Source organism: Pinus tabuliformis, chromosome 7 (assembly GCF_031772625.1).
Source record: "Pinus tabuliformis cultivar Carrire ecotype Pingquan chromosome 7, CPIR1, whole genome shotgun sequence".
NCBI classification, from domain to species: Eukaryota; Viridiplantae; Streptophyta; class Pinopsida; order Pinales; family Pinaceae; genus Pinus; species Pinus tabuliformis.
The window spans coordinates 1,244,730,715-1,244,747,457 of NC_142293.1; the positions used below are offsets into that span (position 1 = coordinate 1,244,730,715).

Here is a 16,743-nt window from a genome sequence, read left to right on the forward strand (position 1 = left end):
GTGCTGAAAGTGGATTGCCTTTTTAATTCCGTTTATTGAGTTAAAAAGGGAAAAACTCGGCAATCTTTTCATATTTTACGAGTCAGAAAAGAGCTTAAAGAGGACTCATCCTAGAGGAACAAGTGGTATAAAGGGTAGCAACTGGCTCCAGCAATGGTGGAACTGCTCAAAACATGTAAAGGTTAAGAGGCTAGCTAACAAAACCACGCATCGCTGTGATCCCTCAGGAAAGGAAAAACAAGCAAGTGAAAGCATATGATCAGCAAAAGATATGGTGGCAATGGAATGAAACAATCAAGGCTCATCTAATAGAATTTAGTGGATAAAAACTGCAATCACGAAATGTAAATCAGGTATGGGTTCATTTTTACACAAGCTTGAACCACATAGAACTTTGCTTGGATTCGGTTTCATGTTTACACAAGCTTGAAACGAAAAACTATGCTTGTTATAAGTTCACATGCCCCAGCATAAGGACGCAAATCGAGGTACATGCCCCCCAAGCTTCATTTCATTCAGCGAGGTGGATGGAATGAAGGTTCACTTTCGAGGGAGTTGTTTCACTTTTTAATGTGGTTGACACAGTAAAAGAACTATCCTCATAACCTTTGTTTCATTTTTTAAATGAGCTTGACACAAGACAAGGAACTATGCTCATGACTCCTTGTTTCATTTTTTAACGAGCTTGACACAAGAAAAAGAACTATGCTCCAAACTCCTTGTTTAATTTTTTAATGAGCTTGACACAAGACAAGGAACTATGCTCCAGACATCCTGTTTCATTTGTTAACGAGGTTGACACGGGAACAAACTATCCTCGAAACATCCGATTTCATTTTTTAACGAGGTTGACATGGGAACAAACTATCCTCGAAACATCTGATTTCATTCTTTAACGAGGTTTACACGGGAACAAACTATCCTCGAAATTGGTCAGGAATCAAAAAATGATTGTAAATCCTGATATGCAATTTCAAAGGGACTCATAGGCATCGCGCCATCAAATGAATCCACCTCAGAACCAGAAGGTACGATCCAAGGATCATCAAAATCAATAGTGTTTGATGAAATCATATGAATAGTTGCAATAGAAGGCAATACGTTAGGAGGAGGGAAGGAAAAATTTCCCAGTAAACTAGAATCTTTAATCAAACCTACACCAACATCCTTATAAGGGATAGTCATTTTACCGATGTGCTAAACACTATTTGTAGAGGCTGGGTTGGATGAGAAATAAGTCAATTGGTCTATTGTAACGATCTTTCTGTTATGAGGAAACTTTATAAGCTGAAAAACTAATGAAACAATAGCAGTCATAGCATAAGACCAACTGCGACCCAAGAGAAGGTTATAATCTAGAGGGGCATCAACCACTTCCACATCTAGATTTACGGTTTTGCCTTCGACCCCTATAGGTAAATCATGTAAAATACCAAAAGGATGGAACCCTCGGCCATCAAAAGCCTTTAGAATCATTAGATATTGATTAAGTGTGGGAGAACCAAGCGATCTCCAACACTGGATCAACGTAATACACGTAGAAGCCCCTTCATCAATCTCAGTTCGAAAGCAAGGTCTGTTTTTTACTAACACTGGAATCTGGAAATTCATTTGATGAGGTATGTGGGGTGTACTATTCTCTAAACCATAGATTATTAGGTTTGAATCCTAAATATCAATAGCTCCTATAGTAGACAATAGTAATTTACACTGTGCTAGGCATGATTGCAACACATCCGAAGCCAACATTGCTGAAGGGGCAATGGCTAGGTCTTCAACAATGTTATAATTCTGAGTAGCTCTCACATGTGGATTGAATGCTGATTTCTGAAATATACCTTTAGCAAGTAGTTTGATTACTAAGTCAGAGTTGGGTTCCTCGACTTGTAGTGGATTGGAACCAGGAGGAGGCATCGTTGATGTATTTGAATTAGAAGAATCTGCTTCTTTACCATGAAAAAGATTCTTACTACCATAATCTTGCTATTGCATTGCAATCCTGACATGTGACATCATCATAATGGGTTCTTCTGAGGTATTTGAGGAAGAAGCAACCACCTTACTATCTTGAGTAAGAAAAGGATCCTTCAAGACAGCAGGAGTTTGAAAACCTTTAACGACTTTTGAAAACTCTACTCGATATGGGCATTCTTTGGTAAAATGGTCCTCGTTGCAAATGAAACAAGGATAGCGAGGTTTTTTTTTTCATCAGTAGATTCATTTTTATTCGTTTTATCTTTTGAATTTTGATTGTTTTTATTCTTGCCCTTCTCTTTACTACCAGATTTGGTCGTAGATGAATCTACGACATGGATGTCGGCAGAAACTTCAGCAGAAGAATCTCCTTTCAGGGAATCAGGTAAAGTTATTGTAGGAGAATAATTCTTTGAAGATTTCTTCTTGCTTTTAATACTAACTGAACCAATCAAACCATCAGCAGCATGAGACCCTGAAGGAGCTATAGTTTTTGGAAGATCAGGGATTTTTTCTTGTAAAGTACTTGACTGCGTATAAATGAGGTGAAGGTACTAAGCCTGAGTAATAACTTGATCTTCAGTGACAACTCCTACCTTAGCTACATCGTCAGTGATTTTAGGTAACAATGATTTAACGAACCATTTTGCTAAAATTTGATCCAGAATGAAAACTTTCACTAGATGCCTTCTACGTCACCATTAATGAATATGATCAGAAATATATGTGGACGTGGATTGTTTTAGTGAATTTAACAGTTCCGTGCCATTGTAGTATCTGATAGGCAACTGAAAATGAGTTAAGAAAGAAGTGCCTAACTGACGAAATTCTAAAAAGAGCCTCGTGGTAACTCAATGTACCATTTGGAAGCAAGACCAATCAGAGTTCATTGAAAAAGACGTAATTGAATTGAATCATCAATGATTGAATTATAGGCACAACGGAGGTGATAAGTCATGATGTGAGTTGACGGATCCTCCCTTGACTTACCCTCGAATTTTGGGATATCACTGGGCAACTTATTAGGCATTGGTGGCCAATACGAAAGATAGTGAATCAGATCGTTTGTAAGGCGGGACAAATCAGGTAAATCCAAAGTTGCAATAAATGGTAACTGACGGTTAGGGTCGCAAAAACCTTGAGTAACAAGACTAGCTCCAAGAGCAGGATATCCAAGACAACCTGGAATTAGATTTGCATTAGGAATGTTATAACCTCCTGGAAAACCAGGATTAACTGGAGCAAACTGAGGTTATTGAGGCTGATGATAAGTATAGCCAGGATACGGTTGATTTTGATAAATTAGGTTTTGTACAGTAGGACCGAATTGATACTGTCCCTAATACGGTTGATAAGTGAATTGCGGTTGACTTGTGGCAATTGTACTTGGACTAGCTTGTCCTGCAGGCATCTGGACCAAAGTCTAAATTGTAGGTCCTGACTGTGGCACAGAGACTTGAGTAGTTTGTACTGATGTAGGGAAAGTAGAAACCGGAGCTACAGATACTCTAGAAAGAGGTGTGGTAGGTTGAACAGAAGTTGCAGCAGTTGCAGCAGCAGTTTGAGGTGGAATCTGAGGTGAGATAGGCCCAGGCTGCTGAACTGTACCAGGTGCAGAGGTTTGAATGGTAGACTAGATGGGTTGCTAGGTTGAACCAGAAACCAAAGGTTGTCCAACTTGATAAGGTAACTGCACATTAGGTTGCAAAGTCTATTGAGTTTGAGACGGATCCCACACCATTTTCATTCCAAGACTCATAAAAGGTTGTGCATATGGAGGACCATCACATGGTTGAATGTAGGGCTGATAATTAGGCAGTACATTTCCAGCCTCTTGTAAAAATGATTGACCAAAAGGCAATTGGAAACCTTGAGTTGGGTACTGACCTTGAGGTTGATAACCCCAAGGCACGTACTAAATCTGGGGTTGATAAGCATCATGAGGAGTATACTGAGTCTGGGGTTGACCTTGGGGTATGTACTGTCTTGAAGGTTGAAAACCTTGAGGTAGCCCTCCAGGCGGAAACTAAATACCTTGGGGTTGCCCCCCAGGTGGTAACTGACTACCTTGCCCCCTAGGCGGTAATTGACTACCTTGCCCCCCAGGCAGTAACTGACTACCTTGAGGTTGAGGATTTGGAATACTACCAGACATCATAATAATTTGCTCTACATTTAATGTTTTAGTTCCATTATTACCAGGTGATAACTGATGTTCAGTCGGTCAAGGAGTTGCTCCTAAAAAAGTACCTGAAAGTGACTGGTACCCCAAAGGAACAATAGGACCGCCATATAAAAATGTTTCCAGTGATTGGGAAAACATAGATGTTTGTCTTGACATGATTGACCAAAGATAATATAACCTATGGGTGTAGGACGAAAATAATCACATGCAAACAAAGAAAATTTCAATAAAAGCACCTAAAGTCTCTAAAGAAAAAACAACTAAATCACACACCTAAAAAATATAAGAGTTCAAACCACACACAAACATAACTTCCAGTACTAAAAACACTAGTTGGTGATGAAATCCAACATCATAGAATTTTAATACAAAAGGGCGGTTGGAATAGTTACCCCGACAACCTGTTTAATGAAACAGACTGGCATAAGTTTCTTCCCAAAACCATATTTAATGAAGAGAACCCCCCAGAGAGTCCAAGTGAGTCTAGTCGATGTTTGCTCCAAGTACAGTGAGACCCGTCCTTCACTGTCACCTTAGGAAATAATCTTAAGTTTATGGACACTAAGGTTACCAGCAACAACAAATACAACTGGGGGAATAGTCTACGATCTGATCTATGCGCAAGGGCAGAGTAACAAAGCTCAATCCCCTTGAAGGATCCTCGACATGATCAATCTGAGGTTTACCAACAAGTGACCCTAGGCTCCTCGACAATGGTTAATCCGTGGTTTACCGTTTTTAATACGTGCAAATCTTTTATCTTTCCCAATGAAATAGACTTGATTGTCTCAAAGGTTAGGACATGATCTTGTGATTGACTCCTTTAAGAGAAGCTTCCCAAAATGTATCAATTACAATTCGATTTATTTCCTACTGCAAGATGTATCTACTTGTTTTTTTAACTATCTTGGAGAGTCAATTGCTCCCTACTCTAAGATACTAGCCTAAGCTATATTGGTGATAAGAGCCCTAGAAATAAAAAGATTACTAGATCAATTTTAATTAAGCGTTGCTTTTATGGGTTTTTCTTTAATTCAATAGCTATGGAAATGAAACTTGGATGGTGTGAAGACTTGACTCCAAAAACACTAAAAAATGCACCTAAAATGATAAGCAATTCGTTTTTCTTTCACTGAAATTCTAGCTAAAAGAAAGAGTTTGAGAATGCAATTATTTAAGAAACAATTCTTTCTTTTAAACATGAAAATAAAAAGAAAATCTTTTTGTCTTTTTTAATAAGAACTCAAAATGAGACTACTAATTAATGCTCACAATAAATCCCTTTCCTTTTCCAAAACTCGAAACTACAAAAAAACAATTTGCTTCAAAAGAGATCTACAAGTTTTAGAAAAACACTCAAAACTACAAAACTAATTTTGAGACCTAAAAACTTTTAAAAATCTAATTAAATAAAAGGTTCGATTGTTTTTGAGGACGTTTTGCTTAGTTGTTTAGTAAACTAAGGATTCATTTTTTCAGAATAACAAATCAATCAAAAAACATCCAGATATGTTTTCTTTTGTAAAAATGAAATTCAAAACTTATAAGAAAGTTTGTTCAAAGATTTGCAAGGAGAAAAGTAAATCTATTTCTCACAAAGGATAGATTTTACAACCAATTCAGACTCATCAAGAAGACAAAAAGACACCAGGGTGATCTAAGGTTTCTCAAGCTTTTGATCTTTGAGTCACTACAGAGACAAAGTGAAAACCACTCCAAGCATGCATAACTTCTAGAAAATCATCCAAAACAAAAAATACTATCGGAACTTACTCAAAAGATATTTCTGACAGAAAAAATACTGATCTAGGTAGACACTAAAAATCCTAAATAAAACCTAAACTTAACTGGAAGAAAATATTTTATGTTTTTCAAAAACATTTACAGGGTCTGCAGCCTCCGGAAGAAACAGGTGTGGTTCCGCTCTGTTTACTAAATGAAAAGTGTGGAGATGCCCGCACTGTCTGTAAAGAGAAAGTGCGGTCCCCTGAAAAATTTGAAAAAAAAAAAACAAAAAATACTCTAGATTCTAAAAACTATCCAAGCCAGTATATCAATCAAAAATCGCAAACGAAAATAAGTTTCTCAAGTCAACACAAAGGAAAACCAAAACTCAAATTCATTCCCCAGTGGAGTTTCCAATTTGTTGGTCAGATAAATCGTTCTTGCAGACAAGACCGATCTCCCTAGTATCACAAGATAATCTAGCAACAAATAGACAAAGAAATCTATCTTTCTCTAGACATATGCAATTTACAAATAAAAACTATAGAGTTGTTACGATCCTACCTTAGATCCAATGCTTTTTCATTGTATTCATTCCTTGATCGTTCGAAAATGTTATCCTTTAAAGACCCACAAACACAAACAAGCAAACATCAAATAGCACCTGCATAGAAAATATAGTAAATCATGTCTATTACGGTGATCAAGGAATCCATAAAACAAACCATTAATGAACAACTTATTGAGAAAAAAAAACTTATTTGTATTAACTTTGAAGTAGAAGAACCTTACAACCTTTTCAGCCTTGATGTTGAACAAGCTCTTCCTGGGGTTCAAAACAGGAATTCCCTTTACTTTAAAAAGCGTTGCACTCTTCCAAACGAGATCTTAGAGGTACGTAATATCTCCTCATAAAAACTCAAATAAGAAGACTAAGTTCTAGCAGCATTTCACCTCAAAAATATTCAGCTTTCAACCTCCCCAGTAACTAGCCCAATGCTTCATTTTATAGCGTAGAGGAGGAGGTTACAAGTCCACATATGAAGGGATAGAGTCCTCCTTCAAAGGGATAAGCTCCTCACATCAAGGGGTTAGCTCCTTAAGGTATGGGATGCATGAACCTTAAGAGAGCGAACCTGCCACCTTAAGATTCCTTCCAGAAGCTTCTAGAAGTGACTGAAAGTGAGTTTTTAGAATAAACTCGCTCCTTTTTAACTTTTACAGGGGTCTGCACCCATAACACAGATACAGAGCAGTGAGGTGCGCAAGGAACATGACCATTAGGTGCGGGACCGCAGGTAAGACTAAGAGAAAGTGCGAAACCAGAGCTTTAGAGACTTTTAGGGCTTTTCTCTTACTTTCAAGGCTTGATATGAGGAACTAAGGCTTTAGACTTGCAAAGGAGGAAAGTATGAGTGGTAATGGACTCACACAGATTGCAGAATGTCAAGGTGACAATTTTTAGTGCAATAGACGATAATATAAAGAAGGCAATGTTGGTTAGCACTCTGCAGGATCGCGCGTTGACCTGGTACATTAAGCATTCCAATGACAATCCAAATGCAGGGATCATGGATATCCAAGTTTCACTAAACAAAGAATTTAGTAGGCCAAATTCCGAGGCACAAGCGATCCTTGGATTGAAGGAGATCACAATGCTACCAGGCGAGACCCTGTGGGAATTGGATCAAATACTAAAGTGCACAATCCACGAAGCGAACATGACATTAAAAAATGGGAAATACCACAAATGGTCTATGGCATTGTTAGCGGCGCATCTATGGAATGCACTGTCACAACAAAGGCTAACCACTTAGGCTAAGGCGTTGGAGGTTGTGATGAGATTGCGCGAGACTCCAATACAAGACCCTAACCTGGGAGTTCAGTAGATTCACATGCAGTTGAAAAATTTGTGCCTAGAGATGCAGAGTTTGAAACAAGACAGGATAACTCGCCTAGAAATGCATGATGAGGTATCATGCGAAAATGCAAGGGCTAGAGGCACGACAAGGATCACCGCCTAGTGTTTGTGAATTACCTTGTGGGAGGAGGGCCAATGCAACTAAGACCCAAGGCACAAGAAGGACCAAGCACGGTGCCTGCACTATGGTGCACAATTTTTCAGATAGGAGGATAGCATGCTATAGATAACTGCCATCTATTACAGAAGTATACGCAGAATACACATCAGTTGTTCGGTAATTTCTGTAGGTTAGTGGGACATGATGAGCACACTTGTAAAATTGATGAGATGATGATGGATCGAACTTCTACCTACAGAGTTCAGGCCGAAAGATGGCCCCTCGATCAAAACGCAGGAATGGCGCACACCGGATTTCAGGGGCGCAGACGAGGCCAAGGTGGAGGGGGGCTGGAAGAGGTCATGAACAACTGATATGTTACAATTGCGGAGGGCCAGGGCATTTTTCCTGTGATTGTATGAATTCAACGCAACCATCATGCTTGTATTGTACGTTGTTTGACCATGAGATGGAGGATTGTCCCACACTGATAGCGAGGTTGTGCGATAAGGGAGCACTCCAACCTCCCATGACTCAGAACTTGTAAATGATGACGTCTGAGCCGTGCGAGGAAGACCCTAATGTAAGTATGATGCTCCAAAGTGGTATTATGACATGGGATGACAAAGGCAAGAAACCTGAAGAAAATACCTAGGTTCACAAGGCTCCAATGAAGGAACCATAATTTGATTTGGAGCACACTAAGGAGACCTTCATGGAAGCCGAAAGGAGCTTCGATGATGCCTCCACTTCAAGAAGTAAAGATAGACTGGAGCCAGAAATGGACCCATCGATGCTCACTACATTCTTGGAGACATGCATGAAGTTGTTGTGTGACAGCAAGGCTGTAAAGGGGCTGCAAGACTGTAAAGGGGTTGCAAGAACTCATAACTAGATGTGCTGGGACCGCGCTAGGAAAGCTGCACGTAGTTTGAAAGCTCGAGAAGCACATGATGCGAACATGAAGGGAAATGAGATTGGTTTCACAGATCGAGGAATCTAAGATGGACCAAGTGATTTTGGATCTAGGGTCAAACGTGAATGTCCTGCCAAAGCAGACATGGGAGTGCATGGGCAGGCCTGCATTGCAATGGTATCCTATCCAACTTTGAATCGTGAACCAACAAAATATCCTACCTATGGGGACATTGCATGGAATCACGATAGATATTGAAGGAGAAAGCACGCCAGCAGATTTTGAAGTGATAGAGATTGTTGATGACAACAATCTGTACCCCACGCTATTGGGAATAGATTGGGCCACTGACATGAATGGAGTGTTAAATCTGAAGAAGTGTAAGATGGTCTTTGAGAAAAGTCACTACGCATAGTGGTACCTTAGGACCTTGAAGAAGGATCGCACTACACGAAGCCGGTGCGCGATTAGGATAGTGATGATGACTTGGAATGCATCTACAAGATAATTGCACGGGATCAGGACTGGGTAAATCCAACTGCGGATTGCTAAATATCATGGGAGCACGGAAGGTCTTGCACATCAGATTTTGACAAGGAGATAGAACGATGGCAGAATCAGTTACACGAGGTAACCACGCTCAACTGTAACATGATGATGATATCATTGTGCTACGTAGCAACCGAGGTAAGAGATCTGCCTACGTATGATGGGTTAAGTGAGGTGGATGACTTCCTGAACAAATTTGAAAGAGAAGTACCAGAACAATAATGCTTGGATGCTCTGAAATGGGTACTACATGTTACACCTACAAGATGGTGGCGTATGCACCAAAGAAGTTTTGAGGACTGGCGTGAATGTAGAAGGATGATGCACATGAGGTTTGGGAAGCCTCTAATGTGATTAACAAACAAAATTTTTGAATGAACTAACCCACACACCCACCTGTCGAGGTGGATACAGGCATATGGTGCAAAACCTACACAAATGCACATCATCCTCGCGATAGGAGACACGATCAGTAAGTAGGTGCAGGTAAGGAAATGGCGTGAATGACCCCTCCAGTTGGGACCATGAAGTATGGAAAGACCAAGTGCACAGAAGAATATCCATGCAAAATCTTCTAACAAAGTATGTGAAGCATTGAACAAGGTCCACAATGTGAAGTAGACTGACTGGGACCTGCACATACCAATGGTTCTTTGGGCTTATAAGACCTCGTGCAAAAACCTGACCGTGTCAGCACCGCCAAGGCTGGAGGATGAATAAACCGCAGTGAGCCCTTTAGTACTTGGAGAGATTAGACCATGCATGATAACACCAGTAGATATGACAATTCACAGAATCTTGGAAGCAGAAATTTGATAGGGAAATTTTAGACTCCAATAATTTGAAGATGAAAGGGTACGATTAAGGAAGAAAAGTGCTCTGGTCGACGTGGAAGTCAAGAAGATGGAGGACGAGATAAAGGAAGAGTTTCTCATTAAGAAGACTAGGGTGATAAGGCAGGATGTGTATGATTGCAATGATAGGTTTAAGGCCTATCACTATAGATTGATCAGTCTGATACCTTGGCTTGGACCACACATTGCTAAGCGTATTGACCAGGGTAGGGTGTTGCAGATGGTAAAGTGCGTGATGCCGACCTTAACAATAAAAGGTGGGTATTTTCTAGGAAACATGATGGATAATAGGATGAAACTTCACACGGGCGGTGCGACTACCTGACTAACCAAAGGAAGAACAATATTAGCGCTCCAGGAAGTTGAAAGGAAGTGCGGGACTATAAACTATTATGCCTGAGAGCTGCACGATGTTGGAGCTACACATAGAAGCAACAAGTCACAAGGTCCATGACCATGCACGAGGGGTTGTGCTGCCACGCGAGTTGGCCAAAAAGTGACCATTGAAGTCACTATTCATGATGGGATGCTCGACTTGAGACCAAATTGAGTGGGTGGCAAACATTTAAGATGCGATTTATGGGCAATATTTGGGAAAATCTGCCATCAAGGGAGCATTAATGAACCTGATTTGGGGGGGGGGGGGGGAATGGTCGAATTCAAATTCAAAAAGCACTACAAATTACAAAGGGCTACCCAGCAAGCAACACTTGGTCACTTGCGAATTGAGCTATTAAGCAGATCCCTGATTGTTGTGTTCCGAGCATTGATTGAGCCCCTAAGTTTGCCAATGCTAGATTTCTGGATGGACACAATGCCAATAACTGAGGACGTTATGGAGATAACAGAACTGACCACTAAAGAAGTCGAGCAGGCTCTGACTACGGGGGATGTTCCAGAAGGTTCCGTGATTGAGGTAGAGATCCTGAAAGCACTGTGCATGCCAAGACCCAAGAAGGACAAACAAGCGATGTTTCCAATACGTGTGTCCCCGCAGAACTTGTTGTGCACCAAGTTGTCAATGGAGGAGAAGGGGAAAGCTGTCACCATAGAGACCGATGAAGAAGAGGAAGACCTGAAGGACCTAATCATCACAGAAGATGAGGAGGAAGGCATGGAGGAGGAAATTGAGCCTGCGCATCTCCCGACAAAGCTACCCTCCTATGTCCCCCTACAGAAAGGAAAGGATAGAGTGCCCAAGGACCTTGACAAGACCAAGAGCTTGCTCCAGATCCCGCTCCTCCCAGATAGTATTAATTTTGAGGGCACGCACCTGGGATGGGTGCCAAGCTTAAAATTCGAAGATTAGGACCTCGCTCACCATGAAAAGTTCCCTCAGCTTAAGATCTCGCACCTCATGAAGCCCAAGAAAAACACCACGGTCGGGGTTATAGAATTAGTGCTGTGAAAGTGGTTGCATGGAGTGGAAAAGGTTGGGCTACTGAACCTGCTATGGGTGTCACAGTTCCACCATGCCCTAATAAGCATTTTTTTCATCAGAAAATTGCTCTGCCTAGTGCATGATCGGTGTTTGTGGCTGGAGGAGCCCATCCCCATCACGATAGACTTGATTCACCACATTTCATAGGTTCCATGTAAAGAAGAGGACCCTGCGAACATCTCGGAGGGGAAGAGCAGTGACTTTGCCAACGCAGAGGCCATGAAGAAAAAATACAAGCTGGTGAAGAAGAAAAGGGGCTACACCATCTCCAACATCAATGACAAAGCAGTGAAAGTGGCAACCCAAATGCTGGTCGGTAAGGTTATGCGCAAGTGTTGCGCAGAGGAGGTACCCACATTGGTGGTAGCATTGGCTGAGCAGTGTGCGGAGGGGTTATAGTTTAACTGGTCTGAGTTCCTCTGCAAGGGGTTTTTAGAGAATTTTTGTGAAGCTCAAGAACAGGGCAAAACGTTCCACTATGCATGGCTTCTGCTATCCATAATGCTCATCGCAAGGGAATTACCAAAGGATAGTCAATTCCCCACGATTGATAAAGATCTACCAGAGGCTGCGAAGTATGCTTCACTTTGGGCCACAAAGGATGCCACTAGGATTCGCGATACTAAAATATTTTTGGTGTTCATGGAGATAAACCTCAAAATGGGGATCAACAACAAGTCGCATTTGTCACCCACTATCTACAACAGCCATCAGAGTTTTGTGGAATTTAAAGTGCACATCCATAGCATTTACATTAGAGCGTGTAGGAACCTGACCAAACAATGGAGGCAGCTACCCTTTGTAGCCACAGACGATGTCATATTTAACATCCCGAAGGCATGGTTGTCAGAGTGGCACACTCCAGACCTTGCGGAGATAGAGAAGTTGGTGGCACAAAGGAAGAAAGACGAGGCCAAACTGCACATTGCACAATTGGTAGAAAAGAGAAGGAAGGAGGTAGTGGCAGCAGAAGTGTGGGCGGCGCAGGACACTACAAAGATGGCAACTGAGCAGAAAAAGGTTGCAACAACAACAACGGTAGCACATGAGGTGGTTGCAAAGGTGAGAGAGGGCCAAATGTTTCCTTTGCATGGGCAGGAAGTAGAGGAATAAGAGGGGGCATGGACCCACAAACCACATCCACACAGTTGAAGTGCCAGCACCGAGCTGAGCGGACAGGGTCGCGCAAGAAGGTCAAGCCATCGAAGTCGTCTATTGAACCGATCACCCGAACCGAGGGTGATCTGTACGACTGGTGAGACAGTGCGTGATGTCACCTCTAAGGACCTCTGGAATTTCATGCAGGAGAACAAGATTGTGTTGGGGGCCCTCATATCATAGTTTCAGGAATTACAGGTGTGCCCTCCTCAGGTTGGTACCCTTTCAACCAGCCTCACAGTCAGAACAATGACAGAAGAACAAATGTTGCGTGTGCAAATGACGAATACCATAGCGCTGCCAGAAGGGGCACTAGTGACAACAAATGAGGCTGACAAGACTACATTTAGCACATTGAATGGTCTCTATATCAATATGGCTACACTCCTGCAAGAGACCTTATATGTTTTACAGGATGGGATAACTACAGAGCTACGAACTAGGGAGAGTCGTGCACTGCAAGTCCTCAGCGAGAAGAAAATCTATATGGAACAATTGAGATTGCAGCATGATGAAGTGGTGTCGTAGAATCAACAACTAGTACAGGTAATAGACGAAGCTTACTAAAGCATTCCGGAGCTGGCCATCCCAGCAGACATACCAGCAAAGGTGCGCATCCATAGGTTAGCAGTAGGGGTACATAAGGCGTAAGAGGAAATGACAAAAGTTTAGCTGGAAATGGACCTTCAAATCATCAAGCTGTGGTTAAAGGTGCAACCATCCACCCCTCTAGAAGTTATAGGACAGTGCGCTAGTGTTATCATAGCAGAACTGGACAAAATTGCCAGTGCAATGTGAGAGTCCACCAGCATGTTGGAAGAATCTTTTGAGGTCCTCACAAATCTGCAGGAGGACCCCAACATCCAATGCTTAGAGACAGAGGCGTGAGAACTCCAACAATATTATGACAATTTCAAAGGAACTGCATAGACGGTGGCCCTCACTTAGAGGCTCACGTGGATGCAACAGGCTAAAGTGCTGAAAGAGTAGGTGGAAATGGCATGGCACAAGGAAGCAGTCCTGAAGGCACACGTTGAGCCTTGGATTGATGAGGACTTCACCATCACAATAGAAATTGAAGGCAAGCTCTCACACATGCAGGGGATTCACGTTCTGATGCAAGAAGCACTTCCGACACAGAGGTCTCAAAACAATGTATGCACTAGAACCAACAAGAAGTAGCTCACTGCATTGCTGACCTTGCCACAATTCGAGAACAGTTGGAGGGACTTCACGCAAAGATCTTCGCGCTGACAGAGTGACTCGAGGGCGAGTCACGATGTTTGTGTTAGGGTCCTGTTAGGCATGGAATCCCCCCAAGGCATGTTTTGGGGCTTAAAGCCCAAGTTTTGACCGAATCTTTTTGTAAAAGCTCCGCGAATTGCGGGCGTGGGGCGCGAAAGTATAATAGAGTCACAGGGTTGTCCACCCTAGTTTTTGTAATGTAATGTTGGCTGGATAGACCTACCCATGGTCTGCGGACCATGGGATTGTATAAATAGAGTGAGGCTCTAAGGTGCGCATCCATAGGTTAGCAGTAGGGGTACATAAGGCGTAAGAGGAAATGACAAAAGTTTAGCTGGAAATGGACCTTCAAATCATCAAGCTGTGGTTAAAGGTGCAACCATCCAGCAGACATACCAGCAAAGGTGCGCATCCATAGGTTAGCAGTAGGGGTACATAAGGTGCAACCATCCAGCAGACATACCAGCAAAGGTGCGCATCCATAGGTTAGCAGTAGGGGTACATAAGGCGTGAGAGGAAATGACAAAAGTTTAGCTGGAAATGGACCTTCAAATCATCAAGCTGTGGTTAAAGGTGCAACCATCCACCCCTCTAGAAGTTATAGGACAGTGCGCTAGTGTTATCATAGCAGAACTGGACAAAATTGCCAGTGCAATGTGAGAGTCCACCAGCATGTTGGAAGAATCTTTTGAGGTCCTCACAAATCTGCAGGAGGACCCCAACATCCAATGCTTAGAGACAGAGGCGTGAGAACTCCAACAATATTATGACAATTTCAAAGGAACTGCATAGACGGTGGCCCTCACTTAGAGGCTCACGTGGATGCAACAGGCTAAAGTGCTGAAAGAGTAGGTGGAAATGGCATGGCACAAGGAAGCAGTCCTGAAGGCACACGTTGAGCCTTGGATTGATGAGGACTTCACCATCACAATAGAAATTGAAGGCAAGCTCTCACACATGCAGGGGATTCACGTTCTGATGCAAGAAGCACTTCCGACACAGAGGTCTCAAAACAATGTATGCACTAGAACCAACAAGTAGTAGCTCACTGCATTGCTGACCTTGCCACAATTCGAGAACAGTTGGAGGGACTTCACGCAAAGATCTTCGCGCTGACTGAGTGACTCGAGGGCGAGTCACGATGTTTGTCTTAGGCTCCTGTTAGGCATGGAATCCCCCCAAGGCATGTTTTGGGGGCTTAAAGCCCAAGTTTTGACCGAATCTTTTTGTAAAAGCTCCGCGAATTGCGGTCGTGGGGCGCGAAAGTATAATAGAGTCACAGGGTTGTCCACCCTAGTTTTTGTAATGTAATGTTGGCTGGATAGACCTACCCATGGTCTGCGGACCATGGGATTGTATAAATAGAGTGAGGCTCTAAGTGTAAAAGACAACTAATAGAGAAGAAGTAATAGAAGGGAGGTATGAGAAGTCTAAGTGATTGAGTCAAATTGAAAAGTGTGTTTGTGGGTCGTAGAGTAGGAGAAGGCTTTGTAGTTGAGTGCGCAGAGGCCTAGTAGTCCACAGTTGAGTGCGCAGGGCTGGTCGAGTCTGTAACCGTTGGGAAAATCAATAAAGAGAAGTTTTGCTATAATTTTGTGTATATTTTCTCGGTTTAATGCATGATTGGATATAATTTGTAGGTATACTGTTTATTTACTGTGTGATCATGTATGAATGTTTTGTATTGCTAATTATAACATTAAAGTAGGTGAAGATAATTAATTAACACTGGAAGATAAGTAAGATCTTGGGCAATAGCACAGATCGCAACACAGTCCCTTGTTAGGACTGTGTGAGTGTAGTGAATCAGGCCGCGAGGAATGGAAGTGCGCGAAGCGACCTGCATGCAGGAATAAACAGAGAACCATTCATACCTCTCTGACATCTCAAGGGTGCGGAAACCTGGTTCCACCACCCTCCCATACTACTTCGGGTGATACCTCAATCCGCGCTCTGTAGACTATTGCCAAAAGGGCCAGTAGTACAGGGATTTTTTTGGCTAATTAACTCCAAACCTGGGTCAGGCCCCAACAAGCCAACATGTAGCTTGGTAATAATCAAGTAGAAATCAAGTGGAGGATTTCTAAGGTTAAAGCTATTGATTTTTGGTATGAACTATGTAAAAATATATAATATGACACATTTTTCTTGAAGATTTCACTTCTTTAATGATGAGTGAAATGTTAACTCGAAACAATTTAGATTAAAACATCTTCATAGTCCCAACTGAAAACTCTGATAAAAATAGTGATAGTTATATTAGTAATAGTGTTGGTTACAATAATTAATATTCACAAAGAGTTATAAAGTTACAACCCCTTGCTAATATATAAAAGAGAGCATATATACCTTGGATCTCATTGTTAGTGACCCTCCATCAATTGACCTATAATGGATTAATTAAATAAAACTTTCAACTTCTACTTGCTTTCCCATTGTATGGCACTTGCGAGTCCTAATGAAATGAGTGGTTGTGGACCTTGAAGATACACCATATTACAAAAATATGGTTTTTAGAAGCTCAAGTTCTTTCAATTTGTTTTATTTGTGTAGATTTAATGTCATTTAATTTTAAGATGTAATCGAGTACATGGTGTGCATGTTATCCATGTTGACTAAAATATATGCCTAGTAAAGAAAGACTAGACAAATTCAGACTTGCTTGTTTTGCTAAA

The 16,743-nt window shown here is 41.7% G+C and overlaps 1 pseudogene; it reads left to right on the forward strand.

Annotated features, from left to right (window-relative positions):
- The window catches only part of LOC149251882 (OBERON-like protein), an 88,781-nt pseudogene extending 75,430 nt beyond the window's left edge, over window positions 1-13,351 (forward strand).
- The last annotated feature ends 3,392 nt before the right edge of the window (window positions 13,352-16,743 follow it).